Consider the following 25,686-nt stretch of genomic DNA (forward strand, 5'->3'; position numbering starts at 1 on the left):
CCCTTTTATACAAGTATTAAACCGCTTTAGGGTTATATCATGTCGGCCATATGTCGGCCATAATATGTCAGCTACCATGTCGGCTACTACCCAAAATTTTTTTTTGGGGCAATGCCCCGAACCCCACTATTTATGAAGTATGTACAGTACTTTCCTGATCAGTCACCACAATCTAATAGCTTTTTCCAACTTGTCACCTAAATCCTTAATGAAGCTCTCTATATTCACCATCTTTCTAATCAATGTCTTTAATGTTGCCTTGATGCCCCCATAATGTCTCTAAGAACGCTAACCAGCTAAACTTAGACTTAGTAGTACAAGGCCCCTATGTAACCCACCCTCTCCCTCTCCTATTGCTCCCCCATCTTGAATACAACATGTAGATGTTCTTGTAGAGGCAGCCTCACAGAGCATATTGGCTATTCATTCATTAACAAGCCATTTTATTTCTTAGGCCTCATCACTCACTCAGCCCCAAGACCTTAATAATATAATCAATTTTTTCTCATTTTTACAAATATTATTAAACCTTTCTTGAATTTTTGTTTTTATTTTTTCAAAAACTAGGTGTAGTACATAGGCACCAAACAAATAAATGACTTGCTTTACATCAAAAATTATTGTTATGTTGACATCATCAGTAAACATGCCAAAAGATAGAAATATTCAGTTCTCAATACAATCAAAGACTCAAACACTAATCAAAAAACTTTTGGGAGTCATTTATAATGAAAATTCAAAAAAGCAATTGGACTTATTTACAAAAATATTAAAATGTGCCATTTTAAATCACACAGCTATTTTCTAAAAAAATATTGCAGGTTCCATCAGATAATTAGGAAATGTACTCACCATGTTGAGTAGTAAATCGAAACCACATAGGAAAATTCTTAGGCCACAATTACTCACTCTCTTCCCCAAGTAATGCTAATAACATATTTTGAGTTCTAGGATAATAAGAAATCGAGATCTGAGGTAATTAACCCTAAAGATGCTTGTATAACCCTAGACTCCAACCACAAGAGAAATATAGATTTAGTAAATCAATACCAGGTTGCAATACCCTAGTCAAAACAAAAACTGGTCAAGATTTCTTTCTAATAATCCTTGGCAGGCCTAGGTATGCCTACTACCCTACCACAAGAGTGTGGATTCAGCTCAGCTATGTTTAAATATACTTGAACCAAATTCACAAGCTCAACGTAGGACCTTGAAGAGACTAAGACAAAATATGCTTGGAACCATAAAAGTTGAGTTTTAAATGAAAAAGTAACATAGAAGATGAAAGTAAACACCTTTTAATAGTGATAAGTAGGATATATTTTCCACAGCAAGTCAACTTATGGTATTGCTATCAGGATTCAATTGTGTAGTTTTTGAGACCCATGCTTTACAAGTAGTACTTCACAAGATAGCATGATAGAGCATAAGGAACAATTATATTAAAGCTAGGTGTTCAAATTCCTACTAGATGATAAGATAGGAAAATGAAGTAGGGTGCTTGGGCAAAGTGCAAACTATAGAACCCTAGGGGTAATTTTGTTTCCATCTGCAAATCACAAATATAGATAAGCCTTTTGTCATAGGGTTCACCAGATTTTCAACTTCAAGTTTGTAATTTTACAAATTTATTAAAAAAATGTGTAAAATTTGTGGAAGTTTGTGAAGGTTTTTATTAAAATGTGTTTAGAAATCATTTGTATCCTAGGGTTTTTTATTTTTTTCTATTAGATAATAAATACACTCAATTACTTCCATTCCTTGATAATCTAGAGATCTAATCCAAACAATAAGAGTGAAAAAAATATTTATGCACAAGCATAGAGGAGAATGGAGCTAGTGTGGTTATGCCAACTGCCTTGTTGTGGTAGGTAAGGTACCATTAGCTAGACACAAGGTGCTTCTAAATAGTGTGAGACCCAAGTGCCTACATTTATAAGAGAGTATATAACATACAACAAAACAATATCATAATGAAATAGAGGTGTGGCGCTTAGGGTTCTTAAGGAAGTTGCGATCTGAACATATTAATAATTTTACCTCATGAACCTTCTAGTTCACCTTTATCTCCATCTTCATAGTGAGTTGAAATTTACTTGAAGTGCCCAGGTGTATTATCTCTAAGAATGCTAACCATTAAATTGAAAACTACAATATTCAGTCTCTAAGAAGAGTTTTCATTGTTTCAATTTTATGGTTATATACAATGAAAAAAAAAGTTGTTCTCCTGTTTGCATGTGGCCTAATCATGGTAAGAAAATAAAGTAGTTCCTTAAACTCAACCTCCTGTTATAATAATTTTAAATTACATCAATACTCTTCCCAAGCTTTGTCCTAATTTCTTTGATAGGTTTTTATTGGCACCTTTTTTAGCCCTATAAATTCAATTTTATATTTTAGCTTTAGAATTCATCACTTATTCATCTTTTAAGTAAATAACAATGAGATTAATAAGTTCAAAAAAAATAATGTCGATAAATACTCTAGAGATGAAATCATTATGAATCTTTATATAATAGAAGCTAGCATTAACCATCAGTCGGAAGATTGGTAGTGACAAGTAACACTATTAAGCCAAGACTAACAAAGACTCAATAAGAACAAGACAACAAAAGTGACAAAGAGTGACAAAGATAGTGATGGATCCATTTTTGGATAAAAGAAAAAGTTAATTTCTTCTATGAAAATGGGAGAAATATATCTGGCTTAAGGATTTGGACGAGCACAACAAGGCATTGGATTTTTTGGATTTTCTATTCCTCTCTCTATTCCAACATGTTTTTTCACAAATTGGAAAAAGATCAAGATCCCTACTTATTTATTCATTTATTTGTCCTCTGTGAAAATGTGATTATTGCACTCTTTGAGTTGATTGACATGAACTTGTATCATTGGCAACATCTGATCTATCTTTCTTACCATATTTGATCTTGGAAATAATCAAGACTAGCTAGGTTATTGAAGGGGGAGGGGTGAATTAGTAACCTCAAATTTTTTAAATCAATTCAGCACTTAACCATATAAATCATTCATCATTCATTCATCTAATCTACTGCATGCATGAGAAAATATAAACATTCATAACACATGAACATAGTATTTGGTGACCCAGAAACTTTCCAAATAGAAAGTAAATTGGGGTGGGGATGATGCCCACAAAACTTCACTACTGCAGTATAAAGTTGGCCTGTTAGGGCTTACATTGGCCACTTCTAATGATCTACCTTGTTAAGAGCAATTAGGATTGCTAGGTTCACCTTGTTAGAGATTTTGCAAACATAGAATGAAGTATGCACTCGGTTAAGAGATTTATACAAAGATTGTTAAGTCTACCCTGTTAAAGGATTTAGAAAAATGATTCACCTGTTAAGATGAAACAATAGATATGACTTACAACTTGATTTCTTGAATAGATCTTGAAGTACGTATCACCTCTTGTGACTGATATGTCTTTGCTACTTGTTAATGACCTTGCTGAATACTTTGTTCTGCTGTTGATTCGCATCTACTCTTCTCTGACATTACATATCCATTCCTTGACATTCATGACAATAGTAACATTTTCAAATGATACAATACATTACATATATACCATTCCTTTAATTACAATTGCAAGGTCGGCTAAAACATAAGTAAACAAATATTACTGAGTCAGCCAAACAGTAAAAAACTTGGGCTCTTCAAGCTAACTCAGTGACCTTTTGATACTCGACATCCACTACATTACTCGGCATCATCATGCACTCAATAGAAGTAGAAGCATAGTCCATACTAATCACACAACATAGCTCAGAGTTTGATAACCATTGGAGACTCGGTAGATATAGCGTCACTCGGTAAATACTGAAACCTTCGCTTACCTTGCTATCACTTGGTAAACATTGCACATCCATTACTCTATAGAAATTGATTTCATATCATGCAAAGTGATGACTCAGTAGATACTATGAAGCTTGGTGACCATTATCTATTCGGTAAACACTGTTGAACTACATATTCACTCAGTATCTTTAGGAATACTCGATGTGAATTGCTTAACTGCTAAACTTACAAAGTAACCACTAAATGCTCGATATAAATAGTGAATTGAGTGATGAGCTTGGTAGCCATTCAAAATCAAACAAGTGTTGTCACTAATGAAAAATACAACATAATGCCAACAATCTCCCCCTTTGGCATTAGTGACAAAAAACACTTATGAGCCAAAACTTATGTACACTGACATTTTGATTTTGATTTTTCAAAATTAATCTTTGTAGAGCTTTTGTATATACATATCTTACATATCTCCCCCATACATATGGCATAATTTGTACATAGCTTTATCTGTACATATATCAATCTATTTTCTTCCTTATTTCTCCACAAGTCTCTTAGTTTCTCATGTGTTCTTATTTTCTTCATTCTCCCCCTATTCTATCCCCTTGTTCATCTCATACTCCCCCCTTTTGATAGTAATGCCAAAGGGTATATACAATATATTCAAATAGAGACACCAAAATGTGAGAGAAACTCGAAGTGTACCTTGAGAATAAGAGCCAACGTCTTATCCCAATTATCTTGCAAAATCTTGCAGGTGGAGAGTGCCACTTGAACTTTTGTAGAAAGCTCAATCATATGATTTGCTATTGAAAAATTGTTATCTTAGACTAATGTTTTTGAATATGCAATATGTTTTTGCATTGGATCAATAACTAGAAGGATCATATTCTGGATATTAATCAGTGTAGACCTGGTCTTGGCTTCCTCACCGAGTAACTCTGCCTGCATTTCTGACAAAAATTTCACCTTCATGTGATGTGCTAAGCTTGAACTAGGGTCAAGTTGTAGCCTTTGAGCACTAGCCTTCATGTCCATATCAATCTTATTCAATTTCTCCTTAATATCCTTGGTATACTTGGTAATATCACAAAGCTTGCCAAAGAGTAATGTTACATTTGTGAAGGATTGTTCAAGGTTGCTCAAAATTGAAGATAACTCTACCTAATTTATTGCAATGTGCTCAAGCGCCTTATTGTCAAATTTCTTCTCTGCCTTCTCAATGAGCTTCTCTTGACTAGAAGTGTCCTCATTGAACTTATTTATAGCCTCTTCTAATTGTAACAAAATGTGTTGAGATGGATCAACATCAAAACATATAGCCTCAATAATTATGTTTTTGGCATTCTCAGTTATTGTGAATTCTGTGTCTCTTCTTCCCTTAGCTATTTCTACCTTGCCTTTTGCTCTAAAAGCTGATTGACCAATCTCATTTCATTGGCTAGGGCAGTGTCCAAATCTATCTTAGGGATAATAATTTCTTTATCCAAGTCTATATATTCATCAATTGCCTTGCCAGTAAGCAGAATTTTTAGAGTAGTCTTTGGTTTTACTTCAGTGCTTACTTCCTTGGATTTAGAAATAGAAACAATAGTTGATGTAAATGGACTAGCATAAAAGACTTGAATGGGTCCAACTAGAGGAAAACTTAGAAAGTACCAACTGTGTTCAAAATTGATGTGCCTCCCAAAAATGATGTACCAATAGGTAATGTACAAGCTAGAATATTTATAATTGAAGAACTAATTGGAACAAAAATTGGTGCAGTTAAAGCTATGGAAGAAAAAATTGTAGAACAAACTGGCAGACTTACTATACATGGTGTAGAAGAAGTTGATACAGTTATAGAACTTGTAGCTGTGCATACTACTAAGGTGGATTTCTCAGGTGCTAATGAAGAGGGCTATAGCTCGGTAAATGAAGTAATTGATACTTCCATTGAAGGTACTTGGAGCTGTGAGGTGGCAGGAGCAGATGATATTTCTGATGTAATTGCAATCAATCCTGCTGAAGCTGACTCCAACCCTGATGATGTTGCTGGCTTAGGTGGAGAGTGAGGAAGGGAAGCAATGACTTCTACTACAATCTTCATTGGGTCATCTTCTTCATCTACTTCCTTGTCTTGCTCATTAGCTTCTTCCTCTTTCTCTTCATCATCAACCCTTAATGCCTGATAGTCTTCAACATCAACAGCAACACATGGAGTGTTATCATCTTCTTCATTATCAGTATCACCATCATCTTCCTTGATCTCATCTAGATCATCACTAGGCTTATGTAGATGATAGATATTCTTCCACATATTTGTTGCATCTCTTACAACATACTCAATATCTTTAATTAAGATCAAACATGTGTGGAATTTGATCATCATTTTACCTTCATTATTCTTCGTGGCTGCCTTTACTTTTGCATCAACAAGATTTGGCAATAGTTTCCTGAAAGATTGTTCATAGATATCTTTAGCTATCTACACAATAGATTCCCACCTTGGTTGTAATCTCACTAATAATTCCTTTGAGATTTGAGGAGCAATCTGGTTCGGGGAATATTTCCATTTTCCCATTTTGGTGAGTACCAGCTCCTCAATCTGCATCTTTTTAGTATTAGTTTTGGTTTCAAACTTTAAAGCCTTGAAGTTTGTGATGCCAACTCCTTCTTCCATCTGTTTCAACCTTTCTTGGAAGGTAAGTTGGGGCTTGCTAAATATAACTTCACCTTTACCTTTTCCTTTACCTATCCTTGTGAAAACAGTTGTGGAGGTCTTTGGTGGCTTGGTAATAATTACCCTACCCTTCTTCTTTGTTAGCTCTGCCTCCTTCCCAGCTTCTTACTCTTCTTCTTCTTCTTCTTCTTCTTCTTTTTCATCCTCTCCTTTTCCTTCAGTAAGCATTAAGGGACCAGTGGCAATTTTCATCTTAGCAATTTTCCTCTTGCCTTTGCTGATTGCTTGAGGTAGCTTGATTTCCAATTCAATTCTGGCTTTTGCCTCATCATATGTGCCAAAAACTTGTTGCTTGGGGTCTATAAGCTCATTTACTAGTGCTTCAATGATGTCCCTGGTTTCATCAATATTGACCTCATAAGGAAGAGGTTTCACCCATGCAACTCGGGACTTGACTACCTAAATATATACTCTATCACAGTCAACCATGAAACATGCATCATCTTTATAATCCTTAACAAGCTTAGGAGGAATCTTGAACCTATTGTTCATCCTTTCTTTGAAATCTTCAAAATAATTGTTCATTGTGCTGTCAAAATTTACACCCATTTCTGTAATAAACTCATTTATTTGATACAAAATGGGAACATCCTTTCTCCATACAACATAATCTTTGGATGGAAATAATTTTTGCACATAAAAGAAAAGGCATGTCAACAAAGAACCAAATTTAGAGGGATTGTTCTTTGATGTCCTGATGTTGTCCATATTCTTGTAAAATTGTTTGAGTAGTAACTTTGATAGATCAAATTCCATGTTTTTCTTCACGACTTTGAATGCTAAGTCCTCTGACTCACATGGCACGCTACTTAAGCAACTTGAACTATAAATTTTATGGGCAATCACATGAATTCTGAACCTCAACTCCACATTAGAAATGGTGCTAATTTTCAAACTCTACCGCCCCACTTGGCTAGGGTTTTCTTTTGGAGTTCATCCTATCCTAGGATCTTCTTTTGGAGTTCATCACCATAAATCCACCTTTTCATCTTGACCAACTAATTAAGCGTTGGGGACTATGATCAACAATAAACTTTTTAAAGCCATATCGACCTCAATTTATGGTGAAAATTTCCTCTAATATGGTCTCATCCATGTTTTAACAATCTAATGCCCAAGATCATTTGTTTAATTAAGAATTACCTCCTACTAACAACATGTAGTGCTTTGTAGTAACATATAAAGGTTTTTCACATTCAAAACATGTTGATTCTATACTTTTGGGGTGAGTCATTTTTGTTAGTCAATTCATTGAATATATAGCAGCCTTTCCTTATTCTCCGATAGGCCATGGTCCCTCTTTAGAAGAAGGAAGCTTCACACATATTTCCCTTTGCACAACTAGTGTGGTGATTTTACCCCAACTGAATGCTAACTTGAATGCTACAATTATGATTAAAAAGTAGCAACACTCTTTTGTAAACCTTTGAGCACTTCTTCACACAATATTTGTAAAAAAACTCATTGGTTTGTACTCAAAACATTTGTATCCATATATTTACTATCTTTTTATGTTTTGGATCATTGGAGACCCAAGGAATTGCACTCAAAATTGTAAAAACTTCATTGTATTATAATGCAAAAGTGTTGTTACAATTAGAGAACACATTAGTTACACTAAATTTTTCTTTCAAAACCATATGTGCAGATATAAACATTAAGTACAACATGTTAAATTCTTTTGCAGATAGTATACACATTAGTTAGATCAAAATTTTCTTTCAAAACCATATGTGAAGATATAAACATTAAGTACAACATGTCCAATTTATTTGCAAATATATTTTCCTATGAAGAAAGACCACGCCTAACAACATGAACCCAGAAAAAAATAACGAGACAATGGCTACATTATGGTCTTGATTCTAAAGAAACGCTAATAAATGTAATTGTCCTTGCAAAAAGTGTAAGGGCTTAAAGAATCAAAGAATTCTAATCACAACAGATCAGAGTCATCATAGGCAACATGGTCACGTTGAAGGTGGCCACAATTTTTGTCCATTACTGAATGTGGATTTCCTACTAGAGGAACATGGAGGTGTGAATATCCAAGCTAAGGATAACAATCCCATGAAAGAAGATGATAATGTGTCAAAGGACATGATTGAAGAAGATAGTATTGGAGCAGGTGATGAAGAGGCTCACAATGATAGTACTAGCACATCTAATAATGATGATGAAGATGGTCTTGATATACCTTTACTTGAGAAGGCACACAAGCCCCTATACAAAGGCTCCCAAACAACTTTTCTCTCGACTATAGTGTTGTTGGTGAACTTAAAAGTTATGAATGGTTTATCCAATGTAGCAATGTCACGTATGCTAAGGTATACCATTTTTTTATCTTCAATGTTAGCATACAATTACTATTCATTAAATTAACAATGCATATTTGTTGTTGTCGGTTGATAGGTGAGTTTTTGTTACCACCATCAAATATTTTTTCTCATTTGTACTGAGAATTATCTACCATTATGAATCTGATTGGAATGAAGTATCAGACAATACATGCATATCCCAATGATCACATTCTATATCATAAACAACATGAATTATCAATAGAATGTCTTGATTGTCATATTAGTAGATATTGGTCAAATCAAATAACAAAAAAGGTGCCTCACAAGGTTCTTCAATACATTCTCATTATTCCATGTCTTCAACAATTATTCAGGTGCACTAGCTTGGCACAATTTATAGATTACCATGCACATAATAGAAGTCAAAATGAAATTATGCAAATGCCTATGGATAGTTCTACATTTAAAGAGATAGAAGAAACTGTTAGGAATAAGGTGTCTCAACCTTGTATAATTCCTATTCTTATTATTATTTGTTTTGTAAATGTATTTTTTTGCAAATAATATGTAAATGTGAGTGTACATGTCTAGTTGGCATGTTGATCACTTACATGTGTTGACATCTTGAAGTGTGTGAAGGAGATCATGGCTGAAATGGTTATGACGGATTCCTATGACGCGTAAGAGCTATTTAAAGAATGAGCTATGATAGGTGTAAGAGCATCTTATGACATGGGGTCTATTTGGGCACCCAAGAATGAGTGGTTGGTCTGTGTAAGATAATATGCCAAAAATAGGTTGGTATGACGGATTCCCTTACACTTCTCTTGTGACTGCTATTTTTGGCAGATTCTATGACAAGTTGTCATTGCCTATTCAAGGGATGGACGTCCTTTTCTTGGTATTGCATGTACATGTGGCATTGTGCATGGTTCTTGGTGGTTGAGCCATGAAAAATTCCAAACTCCTTTGTGGGCATTTTGTTGGGTCTTAAGATGTTCATAAAGGTAGTATTGCATGTTGAAAATGCAAGAGAGAGAAAGAGGAGAGTGTGCAAGTACTGAGGTGTTGCTGGAGTCTTCTATTGTTGCTATTAAACTTGCATTTCAAGTGTATTGTAACCTTGTGTTGAAGATAATACATTGTGCAGGTTTTGAAGGGGTGGGGTTGTTTTACTGAAAGGTTTTTCCCCACCAGAAAATCTTTGTGTTATGTGTTTCTTTCTTTGTCTATTTTCTGTATGCATGGTTGGCTGTAATATTGTTGTTTACATGATATTGAATCTGTAAGTGTAGAAGATTTTAATATTATTTGCACCATACTTTCCTTAAGAGATTAGTGTAGGAAGTTATTTTCGCACCTGAGTTTTCTTCCAGAAACATGGTCACACTTTAAAGAAGAAATTTGCAATCTGAAGCTTTCATTGGCAGCGGATGGTGTCAATCCATTTGGAGATATGAGATCTGTTTACTCAGTGTGGCTTGTTTTTTAATTAACAATAGCATTCCTCCTTGGATGTCCATAAAGATGGGGGCACATAATGTTGTCAATGATTGTGACAAATTTTCTTTTCATTTAATAGTTATCAAAATTAATTTATAAATAGTGCATGAAAATGGTCATAATAATTATGTAATTTTTATGTTTATTCAATTACTAGGTAAGTACCAAGTTAAAGATATGAACGTGTATATTGAGCCCCTAATTGACGAGTTGTTGAAGTTATAGAATGGTGTCACTATGTATGACATCTCTAGACCAATAGGACATTGATAATTTTAATTCTATGCAATGCTTGTATGAACAATACATGATGCCCCTAGGCTAACTCATTTTTGTGGTATGTTATATTGTTAAGATCACATATTTTTGGTCTGTTATACTGTTTACACATTACTTATTGTATGCTTAAGATGTGCATCATAATTGTACATGATCATTTAGGTCTTTAGACAAAGGGAAAATTTGCATGTCTAGTTTGTGGTCCGAAGATGAAATCTTTTCATTCAAGAGGTTTACAAAAGTAGGTGTTTAATGAGTTTAAGCACTTTCTCAACAATAATCATAAGTATCAAATTATCAAAAAAATCTTTTTTAATGGGAAAGAAGAGACATCATAAAGGCCACGAAGAATGACACCTCATTTATGGAAGCTGGAATACGATTGACTAAATTGTCAAGATAATGTCTAGTTTGTCATCTGAAGTTTAAAATTTGTATTTTGATATTGTCTTATATTTATTAGTGATATAATTGATGCTCATGAATTTCATCAAGGCATCAATGACTAACTTTCTAGAGGAATGAAAATCTATCCTACTCAATTTAGTAGGTTATCGTACTACAAGGATCTCCCAATCGTGTATTTGTTTGATGCTATGCATATTACAAAGAATGTAACAAAGACACTATGAAAAATATTGGATGGAAGGCATGATAGAGGAAAAATTGCAAAAAATTGTACTGATATTCATGAATTCAATCATGCACTAAAAGATTTCATTGAACCAAATAGTAATGGAGACTGCATAAATACAAGTGCCCTTTCTTAGTTATTAATGAAGCAACAAAGTGATGCATTAAAAAAAATCATTAAAAAAATAAATTTTCCAACAGATTTTTTTGCAAATATAAGCACTCTTCTATCAAAGACAGGTGATTTTGGGCTAGGGTTGAAAACACAAGATTGGCATATCTTCATCAAGGTAAGTCATGTTCTCTATTTATAGTATATATATATATAATTGAATGTACTACTTATTGCATTATTTAATGATTGCAGTACGTCCTACCTCTATCCCTCTCACACTAGTTTGACAATAATATTAAACAAGTTATATATGACCTTGGAAAATACATGAGGTTAGAAGTGTTTTTTCTTAGATTTACATAATTTTAATTGAAATCTATTGTATAAGTAGGAGATAATTTCCATAGCAAGTCAAATTGTGATATTGCTATCAGAATTTAACTATGTGATTTTGAGTCAAACTAATTGACCCATGTTTCATGAGTAGTGATTCAACATGAGAGATGGATTCATGTTGAAGCACTACTCATGAAACATGGGTCAATGAGTTTGACTCAAAATCTATTACATAATTTTATCTGAAATCTCGTTTATATGTCTTGTGTGTTGAATCTCTTTTAGGTGGTTATCATATAAAGAAATTGATAAAAAAAGATATAAAATATTGGAAGAGAAAAATTTCATAGCTTATATGTGAAATGCAAAAGTGTCTACCTTCAACTTTTTTCAATACTCAAGAACACTACCTCATACATCAAGTTGAGGAGATTGAATTGTGTAGACCTATGCAAACTAAGTCAATGTGGATGGTTGAGAGGCACTTAAAATTTATGAAGGGCATGGTTCAACAAAGAGTACGTCTTAAGGATTCTATGGTAGAGGGATATATGGTATACTAGACCATGGTGTACAATAGTGAATATCTTCTAAAGTTTATAGCAAATATTCATGTAGATCACATTTGGGATCCCAACTCTAATGATAAATCTGAAGGGGAGTACTTGATAAGGAAAGGTAGATTGAGGAGATTGACAAGTAATTATAAGTTTTTTTTTTTGTAATTAATTAATTTTTATCCATCATCAATATAAGTTGTTTTTAACTGGTTTAATTTTTTCTTTATAGTTGGTCATGAGTGAGATGCACTACATTTGTATATTGCAAACAATCTTGATTGGATGATAGTATGGATTGAATAGTCTAAAGAAAATGGTCGCTCATTAACATGAGACAGTGTTGCATCATTGGTTAAAGAATCTCATCATAATGGAGATCTCAATGTTATGCCAATGGTACTTGATTTGGTATATGGCTTATAGGATACAAAGGTACATAGAATATTACTAATCATGAGCCATAAGTTTGATATCAACTCACATATCGATGCAAATAATCTTAACATGTTTGAAAAATTATAGGTCAAACACCACAAAGCTATGTACTACCATAGTTGTAAATTTTGCATTAAAAAGTCAGAAGAAATGAAGAGAACGTGTGATTTTGTGATAAGTGTAGTCTTTACGGTCACCAATATTTTGTCTAGAACTGACATACATCCTCAACAATCTAAAAATCAATACTATGGCATTTTTGATGATATACTTGAATGCGACTTTAATTCATTCAAAATAGTTCTATTTGTCATCAAATGGTAGAGGCTACGGCTTAACCAAAATGATCTCGATAAGATTGTTATTGAACATGATAGTGGATTTACAATGATTAATATAAGGTCATTTGAGCCAGTTGGAGATGAGCCTTATGTTCTTCCAAGACAATGGGAGCAAGTGTTTTACTTTGGCATTCCACACAAAACAAGTTGGTCATTTTTTGTTAGACATAATCTAAGAGGAAGGCTGGTAAATTATAATGTGAAGGAAGAAGAAGATATTGAAGAAGTAGAAGATGAAGAAAATGATAATCAAGAAGGACTGTTACCCAATGATGAAGAAGAAGAAGATGATGATTCTAGTCATGCTGATGGTAATGGTGACAATGATGATGATGATGATGATGATGATGATGATGATGTTGATGAAGATAGTGATGATCATGACAATGATGGTCATGATGATGATGGTGATGAAGATGATGGTGGTGGTGGTGGTGGTGGTGACAATGATGATCAAAGTGACAAGTACAATGATGGTGATGATGATGACATGGATGAAGATGATGATCAATAAAATGTCTATCTAGGTATGATAAATGTCAACTATGATGGTGTCATGTACAACCAAACTTTTTTTCAAAACCATATGTGCAGATATAAACATTAAGTATAACATGTCAAATATTTTTTTACATATACACATTAGTTACACTAAATTTTTGGCTAACTTAAGATAAATGATTTACATATACAATATAATTTATTATTAATATTTTTTTTGGTAATTTTATTACTTTCATTTCATTGCTGATTGCTAAGAATTACTAATCTTTTTCACAGGGCAACATGGATAGACCACCATGTTGCACAGGTGGGGATGCACCATCTCACACACCTTCTTTAACAGAGGTAAACCTTAATTACTATAATTGTTCAAATTATATAGAAACAAATGTCATATTATTATGTTCTTTCAAAACCATATGTGCAGATACAAACATTAAGTACAACATGTCAAATACTTTCATTTTGTTGTTGATTTCTAAGAGTTACTAGTCTTTTTCACAGGGTAACATGGGAAGACCACCACATATAGTTGGGGATGCACTATCTCACACACCTTCAGAGGAGGTAAACATTACTTATTTTAATTTTAATTATTATATACAAACAATTATCATATTATTGTGTTTTTTTCATTATGGCTTTGGAGTGATTTTGATGAAATTTTACTGATTTTGAATTTTACAGATATACACATTAGTTACACCAAATTTTTCTTTCAAAACCATACGTGCAACTACAAAAATTAAGTACAACATGTCAAATACTTTCATTTCACTATTGATTTCTAAGAATTAGTAATCTTTTTCACAGGGCAACATGGGTAGACCACCACACACAGGCAGGGTTGCACCAACTCAGACATCTTCAACGGAGGTAACCATTGATTATTGTATTTTTTATTGTTATATAGAAACAAATTTCATATTATTATGTTCTTTTCTTTATGGATTTGGAGTTATTTTGATGATATTTTACTGATATTGATGTTACAAATGATAGGAAAAAGCTAGAATGACAGCAGATCAAATGCAATTTGAAATACATGCATCATTTCTACGTGACATTGCCCTTAGTATTGACCTTATGTTCATGGCCCAAAAAATCAAACAAAGATACACTGATGAAATTGTTAGCATTATCATCGACTGTGACACAAGCGAGGAAAAAGAGACATTGCAAAAATAATTGGACCATAGGGTCCAATCTTTGAAGATAAGCAATAATTAATCTAAAGCAATAATAGAAGTTCAATAGATGTTAATATTTTATAGTATCTTATGGATCATGATCTATAATATTATGTGTTCTTGTACACAAGAATGTGACAGTTGTGACATTGTGCGGTGAACATGGTGAGGGTTGTAGCGTACAACCTTCATGTAAGTGACACTTTCTTTGCTTGTTTTCATCAACATTATAACACCTAACTTTTTTTTTTGGACACTTCTATCTTGTATCCCATTTTATCTTTATCCATTGCAAATGTCTTTGATAACTATTTTCATCAAATGTCATTGTATTCTTCAGCTCATGATGAAGTGCAGACGCCTCCTTCAGTCGGTGGTCCAATATTGTCTTGCACATTGTCGACGACAAGGAACATGCAAACATCTTCATCCATGCCCACTACAACTGGTAAAACTTTGTCTTGCTATATTCCATACTGTGCTACTCATGCATTGTTTTTTTGTTGGGTGGATTTTGTACTCATGTACCTATTTTGTGTACTAATAGATAGACCTTTAGTTGATAGAGCAATAGAGAGTAGTACTACTGAAGCTGATCCAATTCCTAGAGTAGTCTGTGTGACTAGTACTAGTTCATTTGAAGGAACATTATTGCTAAACAAAAAACTATGTCTCCATTAAAATTACGAAAGCTTCCAGGTGCTTTAAAATTGTTATTATTTAAAGTGTAAATTTAGTTTACTTATACATAACTCATTTTGGATTGATAATCCCTTTATGTTTTTGTAGGTAATAATATTTTCTTTGACCATCTTTTTGATATGACATTGAGGCTATTTAGACCCACCATACATAAAAGGTACATAGTTTCGTATCATTGCTACATAATTTTTCATTTCTTCCATTTATTATACTATATTAAAGTTATTGATCTAACAATTTAATTTGTTTTTAAAGGTGGAATTTACAAGCTTCTGAATTAAAAAATCAGTTGATTACATCTTTTAAGGACCTATTTGGAAAAAAAACATTTTTGGCACTGCCCTAATTCTCAAAAGAGCATCCAGGCATATAAAGACTATGAGAGATCAATATAGAAGGGGTCTTAAGGAGAACCCAAAGTACAAGCATTCTCCTATGATTCCCCTGATGGAGTGGAATGAAATAATAGAAGATGCAAAGGAGAAAAGGCTATGTGAAAACAGAGTAAATGAACCAACACAGGGCAAAAGAAGGTATGTCATGATAGTATTAAGTACATTGTAATCATGCACTAATTAGTGATCTTTGTAAATATATAATCCAACATGTTTGAAACTATTCATAGACTGTAGGACACATCTATGGCTACAAAAGCGAGAAAAGAGAAGGTTGGCCAACACAAACTTGGCTCTGGTGGCTATATGAATCTTCAATCTCGACTTGTAAGTAACAGCAATGAAATTTCTCATATATATATATATATATATATATATATATATATATATAATGAAACCATACATGGGAAACTAATGATGTTAAGCAAAAAATATAGGGCACAAAATTCAATGTGGATCTCATAGATGAAGATAGAAAAATTGCCATGAAGGAAGGATATAAAGTCATGGTTGCACACCTACACCAAGAATCTGAAAGCCTTGCCCAAGAATCTAGTGCACCAAATGAGACATGGGTAAATTGGTTAGATGAAAAGTAAATGAAATTGAATAGTAGAAAAAATTCTTTTTTGGTGTTAGTTTTGAACATAAATTGATTGCATAACAATGCACATAACATTTTATTGTAGCCTTTGTTAGTTTTGAACATAAATTGACTGCATAACAATGCACATAACATTTTATTGCAGCCTTCATATCCTATCATAGAACCTACTCGTAATGAAGGCCATGATGTGCATTATAGTGGTGAAGGTATTAATTTGCTATTGGGAATTAATTATACAATTATGAATACAATTTAATATCTTCAATTGCAATTTGACATGTATCCTCTTTTTGAATATTTTAGAGCATGTTGAACATCATGGTGAAGGAGTGAAGCATGTTCCAAGTGTTCAACATGTTGACGTGGTAGTAGATCAAAATGTTAATGTACATGATATGGCATTGTCAAGTAAGAAAAATGCATGTTATGTTGTACTAGCACTTAATTATAGACTTGTAACAATTAAGAAAAGAGAAAGAGTATGCCAATTTAACCCATTTACTTGTTCTTGCAACAGAGCCCCCTTTAGTGCAGCAGCCTCCCGCTCCTCCAAAGAGGAGGAGCCATCATAGTTTGACATTACATGTGCCATAAGAGGAGGACAATGCGGAAGATATTGATGCTCCTATCAGCCTTTTTCTTATTAGAGCTAAGAAAAACAAAAAGAAAAAATGATGTTTTAAAAATGGTCTTCGATAAACCTTTTTGGATAATGAAAGAACTTTGTTTTAAGCAATTACCTATGAATGTTTTTGAAATAAAAGGTGACCAAAAATAAGGGGGTCAGGCCTTACAAACCAAAAGCTGGTAACCAACACATTACCAACAATGACCAACAACCAACAAAAAAAGTAACTAAAACTTCACAAAATCACAAAACAACTAACTTAAAAATAATTAAACTAAAATAAAAGTCTAGAAGATCTAACAACTACGAAAGTTCAACAAAGTCACTATTGGCATAATAAGCCAACCCAAGTCTTAGTTATAGCTGGAAACCAACAAAACCAAAAACAATAGAAAAATAAAAAAGTCTTGGATCTAAGGATCCCATTAAACTAAAAAACTCGATTTTCTTTTTTCTCCTTGTCCTTTGTAGCTCTGGGACCATTCTTCAGTAAGGAATTTGAAGAGGAGCTTATGATCCTCAATATCAATCACAATATCTTCCTTTTCCTGTGCTAGCAACTAGAGGGTGGTGGCTGCAACATGGGTGACTTTGAGGGAAAATTTAGAGAAGGAAAAGAACCCTTCCTCTAAGGTTTTAACCCTCTTATCCAAATTGGCATACACCTTCACCTACTCCTCGGTCTCTTCCTTGATATCTGTTTCCACCTTTTTTGCTTCTTCCTTTGTTTTGTGAACCTAGATATCATCCTACAAAACACTAGGGTTAGTAGAAAACTTAGATTTTTCCTTAACTCGGGATGAGATAGTTATGGGGGAGGTGTCTAATTTGTTTCTCTCTTCATAGAAGGTTATGATCTGGAGAGTGAAGCTAGCAGAAACATGGGTGACCTCTGTGGTAGTAGCATTGTCAGCTAACACTCGAGTCTATGCATTTTCAACAAAATTAACCTCCAAGTTAACACTTTTTTCCACCTCCTCCTTTTCATCTTCTCTTTTAGAATTAGAGTTGTCTTCCTCCTCCCTTTCTTCTTTATTATTTTCTGAGCTTTCCTCCTCAACTCTGAATCTATTGGATTTCTGTTTGCACCTTGCCTTGGATTGGGTGAGTCTTCTAGATCTCCTCCTAGTCTTACCTGCAACCTCCTCCTCTGAATCCTCCTCTTCCACCTCAACAAGTTTTTCAACTTTTATCTTTTTTTTGCCCTTTTATTCTGCAGCTGTATCGGGTTTTTCCTTTTTTTTGATTTCTCGACTAGGGGAGGGACGGGGGGTATGAATTTTAGTGCCAGTACTGGTGCTCGAGGGAGAACTCTGGCGGTGGCACTAGTAGTCAACCACCACCACCCTGGGGGTGCACAGGGATAGATGGAATTGGTAGAGGCATAAAATTAGCCCTTGATGGATTATGGTAAAGTTATGCCCTTTATGCCTCTTTTCTCTAACATCAGCTACCATATCCTTAAGAGAATGTAGAAGGAAAAATGAGATAGAAATGAAATCCCTATTCCTAAAGTGATTTAACAAAGGGAAATGGTAGTAGTAGTAAACTCTGAAGCTACCCTCCACCATCAGATATCTCATGAGAACTAGGCACACATCATCCCATAGGGGTGGCAGCTTATCCCTTTTAAACCCTCCTCTATATCAAACCGGTTCCTTATCTTCCACAAAAGAAATTGTTCATACTTGCCTCATCAACAATTTTAGTGACCTTTCTCCATTTTTTCCCTTTCGTTGAAAGGCCAATCGCCATGGCAATCACTTCCTCATTCACTTGGAAGGTGATTCCATTAATGGTGACTTTGCACTCATTCCACTTATTAACAAATTAGAGGGCACAATTTTCGTCATACCCTGCCATCGCCTGCATGTAGGGCAGAAAACCCCCTTCCTTCAACAAAAACTAGGTGGCCATCCTATCCTTGAAGTTCTCCATTTTTGTGGGCTCCATCCTATTAAAGTACCCCCCCCCATATCTATTATGCCAATATCCCATTCCTCTTCTTTAGTGGTGCACATCTAAACTTCCTTCTCTGTGAGATCTCTATAGCTACTTTCCACCCTGATACCTATAAAAATAAGGAAAATAGTTTTATAGTCCCGTGCTTGATAAGTTTAAAAATTCCATGCAATTTCATTATGGGAATCGTGATTGTATAGTATCATAATTTTCACACCCTGAAAATCTCTGATAGTTTGATAAAAGATATCGTCTATACTTTTAATTAGGAAGTAATTTGAATTCTGTGATGGGTAACCATAATGGTGAAAAGACATCTTTCTTAATTTGTATTCACTCATTTTCTATTTGTATGGCCACGTCTTCTAATCATTTCCAAAAAGCCTTTGTTAAATTTAGCGAACACCAAAATAAATTTGCAAAAATTGGCCCCAAATTTAAAATTTATAGTCATAATTAAATGATATTCTTGCCTCTTTCTTTGGTTATCAATGAATTAATGTATTCGTTAAGATCTATCATATCTCTCCAACACATGATTTTTGTTGATTTAAACCCCATGACAACCACCGTGTCAGCCACCTTATTTCCTTCCTTGTAAATGTGTTGTAGGTGGACACTTTCCATCCCTTCCAAAATTTGCCTAATATCCATAATGATAGTTCAAATATTCCATCCTATTTGGGACATTCCCTTAACCAGGTCAATGATTAATTTGGAGGCTCTCTCTATTGTTATTTCCCTAATTTGCATTTCACTAATTAGTTGAAGACTCCAAAACAATGCCATTGCTTTAGCCAGATTATTGCTTCCATTTCCCACCTTCCCAACATAAACCAATAGCACATCACCATTCTTATCTCCCAACACTCCTCCTACCACTCCTATACCTCCTCTTATAGCACCCTCAAAATTCAGTTTATATTGTGTAAGGGTAGGTGGTTTCCATTTCGTTTGTTGTCTCCTTAGCATTTTTAAGTTATCAAAGAGGAAAAAGTCCTCATGACAACCCCACTTTTTAGCAATCCATCCTTCTTGTCTACTTGGTTCTTCCTTTGGCATTTTACATTTAGCCACCTTTAAATTTCCCTTCAATAATTTCTCCATTATTCCAAAAACCACCTCCACTGGTTTATTCTCCTCTCTAAATATTCTGTTATTTCTTTCTTTCCATATATGCCAGCAGACATATGGTGGAACAATATTCCATAGAAAAATCAATCTAGGGTGATAAAAGGGACAACTCTAGTTTTCCACAAATTGCCCTAGATTGTCTTTCATAACCTAGTGCAAACCAAATCTCTCCCAGACCCTAGTCCATATTTCTAAAACATATTGGCATTCCAGGAATAGGTGAGAAATACTCTCCTCCTTTTCCTTGCAGAGATAACAATGTTTTGTTATATAAAAGCCCCTTCTTTTCAGGTTGTCTAAGGTTAAAAATTTTCCATGTTGAACCGTCCACCAAAAGAAATTAATTTTAGGAATAAGGTTATTAATCCATACCTTAGTCCATAGTGGTGGGCAGGGGTCCTTGCTGAATAGGTGTAAGGAAGTTGATTTTATAGTGAAGCTACCACTTGGAGTTAAGTCCCAAGCCATAATGTCCTCCTGGAATAGAGCTGGGGGTCTTTGTTCACCTATTATCTCTTCCAGCTCCTTGAGAAGCTAAATATCCTCTTGGGAGAAAGTTTCCTTACAAGTTTCTTCTACTTCCTCCCCTGATCAATATAGTCTCCAACCTTTCTACCCTCATCTTCTTTAAGCAACTCCATTAATCTTCTAAATTTGCTGAAAACTAGTGATTTTCCTCCCATCCACTTGTCTTCCCAAAATCTGATACTATAACCATTCCCCACAATCCACCTTGTCCCTTCCCTTAATAATCCTCTACTCCTAACAATATTCATCCAGATTTTAGACCCTCTTGGGAGGTCATTATTAAAAAGATTCCAATTGAAAGGGAAATTTGATAGATATTTAGCTTTCATAATATTACCCCAATCAGTATTGTCTTCCCCCAATCTCCAACCAACCTTTGTAAGGAGAGACTTGTTAAGGTCTCGAAGTCTTCTAACTCCCAACCCCACCTTAACCTTTGGTTTACACACCTCCTCCCAATTGACTAGACTTAATTTGTTTCTCTCTTCTATTCCTGACCAAACGAAATTCCTTTGTATTCTCTCAATTCTCTCTGCCATGTTTTGATTAATTTTGAATAGGGAAAGGAAGTAAATGGGAATACCTTGGAGAGAAGCTAAGAGAAATTGCAATTTTTCAACATTTCTTAATGTCTTCACTTTCCATCTTGCAAGTTTCCTTTGAATTCTCTCCACTATCGTATTCCAGAAGTCATTAGTCACTTCTTTAGTGGTTAGTGGTAGTTCAAGATAAGTATCCAGGAGGCTAGTAGATTGGCATTCTAGGATATTCCTTATCCTCCTTTGTAATGAGACATCAATATTAAAGAAATAAATCTTACTCTTATGATAATTAACTTGATGTCTTGAACTTTCTTCATAATTGTGTAGTATAGTCTTCCAAGCTTCAACCTCTATAACTGAAGATTCTCCAAATAGGAATGTGTCATCAAAAAATTGTTGTAAGACTTTAATATGAATGGTAGTAGCAAGCTTTACCCCTTTGACACAACCAATATTCACTAGTTTATAGAAAGACCTCCCTAAGACTTCAGCAACCATAATGAAGAGGTAGGGAGAAAGTGGGTCACCCTGTCTCAGGCCTTTCTCCACTCCAAAATTTCCCTATGGAGAACCATTTAGGAGAACCTAATATTGAACTGAGCTAATCATCATCTTGATCAGATTTATAACCTTGTTATTAGACCCCACTCTTTCAAGCACCTCATAGAGGAAGTCCCACTTAACCTTATCATAAGCCTTGGAGATATTCTATTTGAATGCCATCCCTAGTTTTTTGCTTTTTTCCATTGAGTGAATAACCTCATGTGTGGTTATGGCCACATCAAGAATCTATCTTCCTAGAACAAATCCTTTTTGAGGGCTGCCAATTATTCTATCCAGAAAAGGTTATATTCTATTCACCAAGACTTTAGCAAATATCTTGTAAATAATATCACATAAACTTATAGGTCTGAAATCAAGCAGGCTCAAAGGTGTGGGGATTTTAGGGAATAAAGCAATAAAGGTCTTATTGATCCTCTTTAGCATCTTCCTAGTTATGAAAAAATCCCTAGTAGCCCAAACCAATTCATATTTAATAACCTCCCAGAAATGCTAGAAGAACACAAGAGGGAACCCATCTAGACCTGAAGCCTTATAAGCTTTGATAGAGAACACTGCACATTTCACCTCCTCCTCCGTAATATTGCCAAGAATGTGATTATTTTCCTCCATACCTAGTATTTTTGGAATTGAAGTAATCAAGCTTCTTCTGGTCACCAGATTTCCAGTTTTATTGTCCTTAACATAAGCCTTGCTAAAGTATTCCACTGCATGTCTTCCCATCTCCTCTTGATCCTTAAAGATCCTTCCCCCTTCACCATCCAACCTATTGATTGTGTTTCTTCTCTTATGGTTAGAGGCTGACTTGTGAAAGAAATTAGTATTCTTATCCCCTTCCTTAAGCCATTGAACTCTTGATCTTTGTTTCCAAAAAATTTCCTCCCTCAAGAGAATATTCTTTCAATTTTTTCTATACTCCTCTTCCTGAGTTGCATTGTTTAGGTTAATCCCTTCAGCAATTTCCCCTTGGAGTTTTTTAAGTTTTTCCTCCATGTCACCTTTGATTTTGAACAAGTCTCCAAATGAACTCTTAGCCCAACCCTTTACATTCCTCCTTATATTATCCAGTTTTTGGGTCAGTCTATACATAGCAGTACCATCTGTCCTTATATTCCACCAATCTTCAACTCTCTCTTTGAATTTTGGGTGAGATTGCCACATTATTTCATATCTAAAAGGTTTTTGCCCACTTTTGAAACCATCCTCCCATAGGAAAATAAAATGATATGAAGTTGTTCTAGTGAGGTTATCAAGATGGGAATTCCCAAGACTATTCCAATTTCCTATCACCAATAACCTATCCAATCCAACTTGGATAAGATCCTTCCCCTTTCTATTGTTAGTCCAAGTATATGGGTTCCTTCTTACTTCCACATCAATAAAGTCCATTCTGCTCATAAAGTCATTAAGGTCTTGCAAACTTTCTGGGTAATCCCTATTACCACCCATTTTCTTCGAATGGTACAGGGGGGTATTAAAATCTCCCATACACATCAGTTGCTTTTCCTTCATTTCTTTAGCAATCCTAACAAATTTATCATACGTTTCCTTCCTCCCCGATTTTCTATTAGAAGCATAAATATTGATCAGCCCCCAACAATGAATACTAGAATGGAAATCAGCAATTATAAAATTCCTATCCTTCCAAACCTCAACTCCCATCATACAATTTAGATTCCACATAGTAGCTATACCCCCTGAGGCACCATCAGGATCCATATGTAAATACTCAACACCTAGCCAAATATAACCAACTATTTTGTCAAAGCTAGCACTAGACATTTTAGTTTCTTGTATTAAAACATAGTCTACTTTTTCCTAAAATATGCATTGCTTTAGAGCATATTGCTTCTGGGGGTTATTTAACCCCCTCAAATTCCAAGATAGGAATTTCATTTCTTACCTCTAGTAGATATCTCCAGTGTAAGTTGCTTACTACTAGCCACATCCCTTGCTACTTGCTTTGTCCTAGTTGCTCTACTAGACGGTCTTCCAACTGTCCCACATGCACTAGCATCTGGTTTCTTCCCCCCCTCCTTTTCTTTTTCTAAACCTCCCATTCCCCATTATCCCCATCTTGTGGTGAGGTAGGGCTAAGCTCCTTTTCAGCCTTATCAATGCTTGTCATAACCTTTGCAGCAATCTCTGCTGGGGAGGCATTAACCATCTTTAATGGGGTACAAACTCTCTCCTGAGTATCGTAACCTTTGGCCATAATTTCCTGATGGTTGTCACCACCCAAATTTGTTGAGGAGCTAGGAAGAGGGTCGTACACCTCTATTTCACCTCCCTCCATCAACTTATCATCCTTAGTCCCCCCCTGGGTGGACTCAATAGTTCCTCTAAATTCCTTCTAAAGTATGGAAAGCACTAAGGGAATCTCCAAAGTATGAATATTAGTAGATTCCACCACCTTTTTAGAGGCTTCTGAAGATTCCCCCAATGTTTCCATAACAATCTTGGAGAACCCTCCTTCTATTTGGCCCTCTGCATTTGGGCCTTGTAATCCACAATAAGGTGTCCAAACTAACTACATTTTTGGCAGAACAGGCCTACATTCCCATATTCTATAGGTTGGACTTTCTCTCCTCATTTGGTCTTTAGTATAACCACCGTAGGGAGTGCTTGATTCAAGGTGACATTCACAAATAACCTTGCGTAAACCAGCTATGTTTTTTGCATAGTCACCTTATCCACCATGAAAAAATGACCAAAAGAATTCCCCACCCACCTTAGGATCTTATCATCCCAAAATTCAAGGGGCAGTCCAAGTAATCTAACCTAGACTAGGGCAAGTTTATTCAACTTTGCGCTAGCATCAAAGCCCAGATGCCATTTTGTTAGGGCAAAATAGTGCTTCCCATAATACCAAGTACCAGAGAGAATAAGGTTAATATCCTCCTTCGTGGTGAACTTAAAACAAAAGAGGGCACTAGGCATTGCAGAGACACCAACACTACCCCTGACCTTCCATTTCCGACTCACCCATTTACACACCATCTCTATAGTGGATCTAAATGCCACAAATTTTCCCACAACACAAAGTTTGAGGAAAAATGTCACATTATCCACCAAACTATCAGGGAGGGAGATCACCAGATCATCTTGGTCATGGGCAATCTTGGGATCCTTTGCAGGGACATTTACCATCGATAAGCCCACAAGTGCATTCTTCCAACTTGTTAGTGTTCCATCTACCCGCATCTGACCATTCTCCAGAGGACAACCAGCAAGGCCTCCAATATCCAATGCAGCTGTGTCAACAATCTTCTCATCAACCCCTATGGACCCACAACCATCCCACTTGTCCTCCAAGTCCCTACACACCACAAGCACGAGTTGCAAGTCTGGACAAGGTGGCGGATCTAGAGGCTTAGGGCCCTCCATCATTCAAAATTCAAATTCAAAATCAAAGTTGGGCAGTAAGTTGCAGAGCACTCTCTCATGATTCCCAAGATTATGTTATTTATCTATGAATGTTGTGTATTAATATTGATTTTTATTTTATGTTAATGAATGTTATGTGATTGTACTAATTGAATGTTATAGTTCATAAATGGATGAATGAATGAATGAAGTATGTAATTAGATGATAATGGGTAATTTAGATTGATGTTAGGGGGAGGGGGTTGAGGCCAGATGATCTTCCACCTTCACATGGTTGGCTTTGTTCTCTATTCTCGAAACCAAGTGAAGCTCAAACTAACATACCAAGGAATTGAAAAATCCAAATCCATCTACCTCTTATATTCTCATCCCAATAAGTCATCTTTTCCACCACTTTTTGCATATTCAATATTCTATTATTTACAATCTTGATAATGTCAATCTCTATCTTGTTAGCAAGTTGTTCCTATCCTATCCTTTTATTTTTAAAAATGCATCTA

Source organism: Cupressus sempervirens, chromosome 1 (genome assembly GCF_028749045.1).
Source record: "Cupressus sempervirens isolate cs-2001-9-10 chromosome 1, ASM2874904v1, whole genome shotgun sequence".
Taxonomy (NCBI): Eukaryota; Viridiplantae; Streptophyta; class Pinopsida; order Cupressales; family Cupressaceae; genus Cupressus; species Cupressus sempervirens.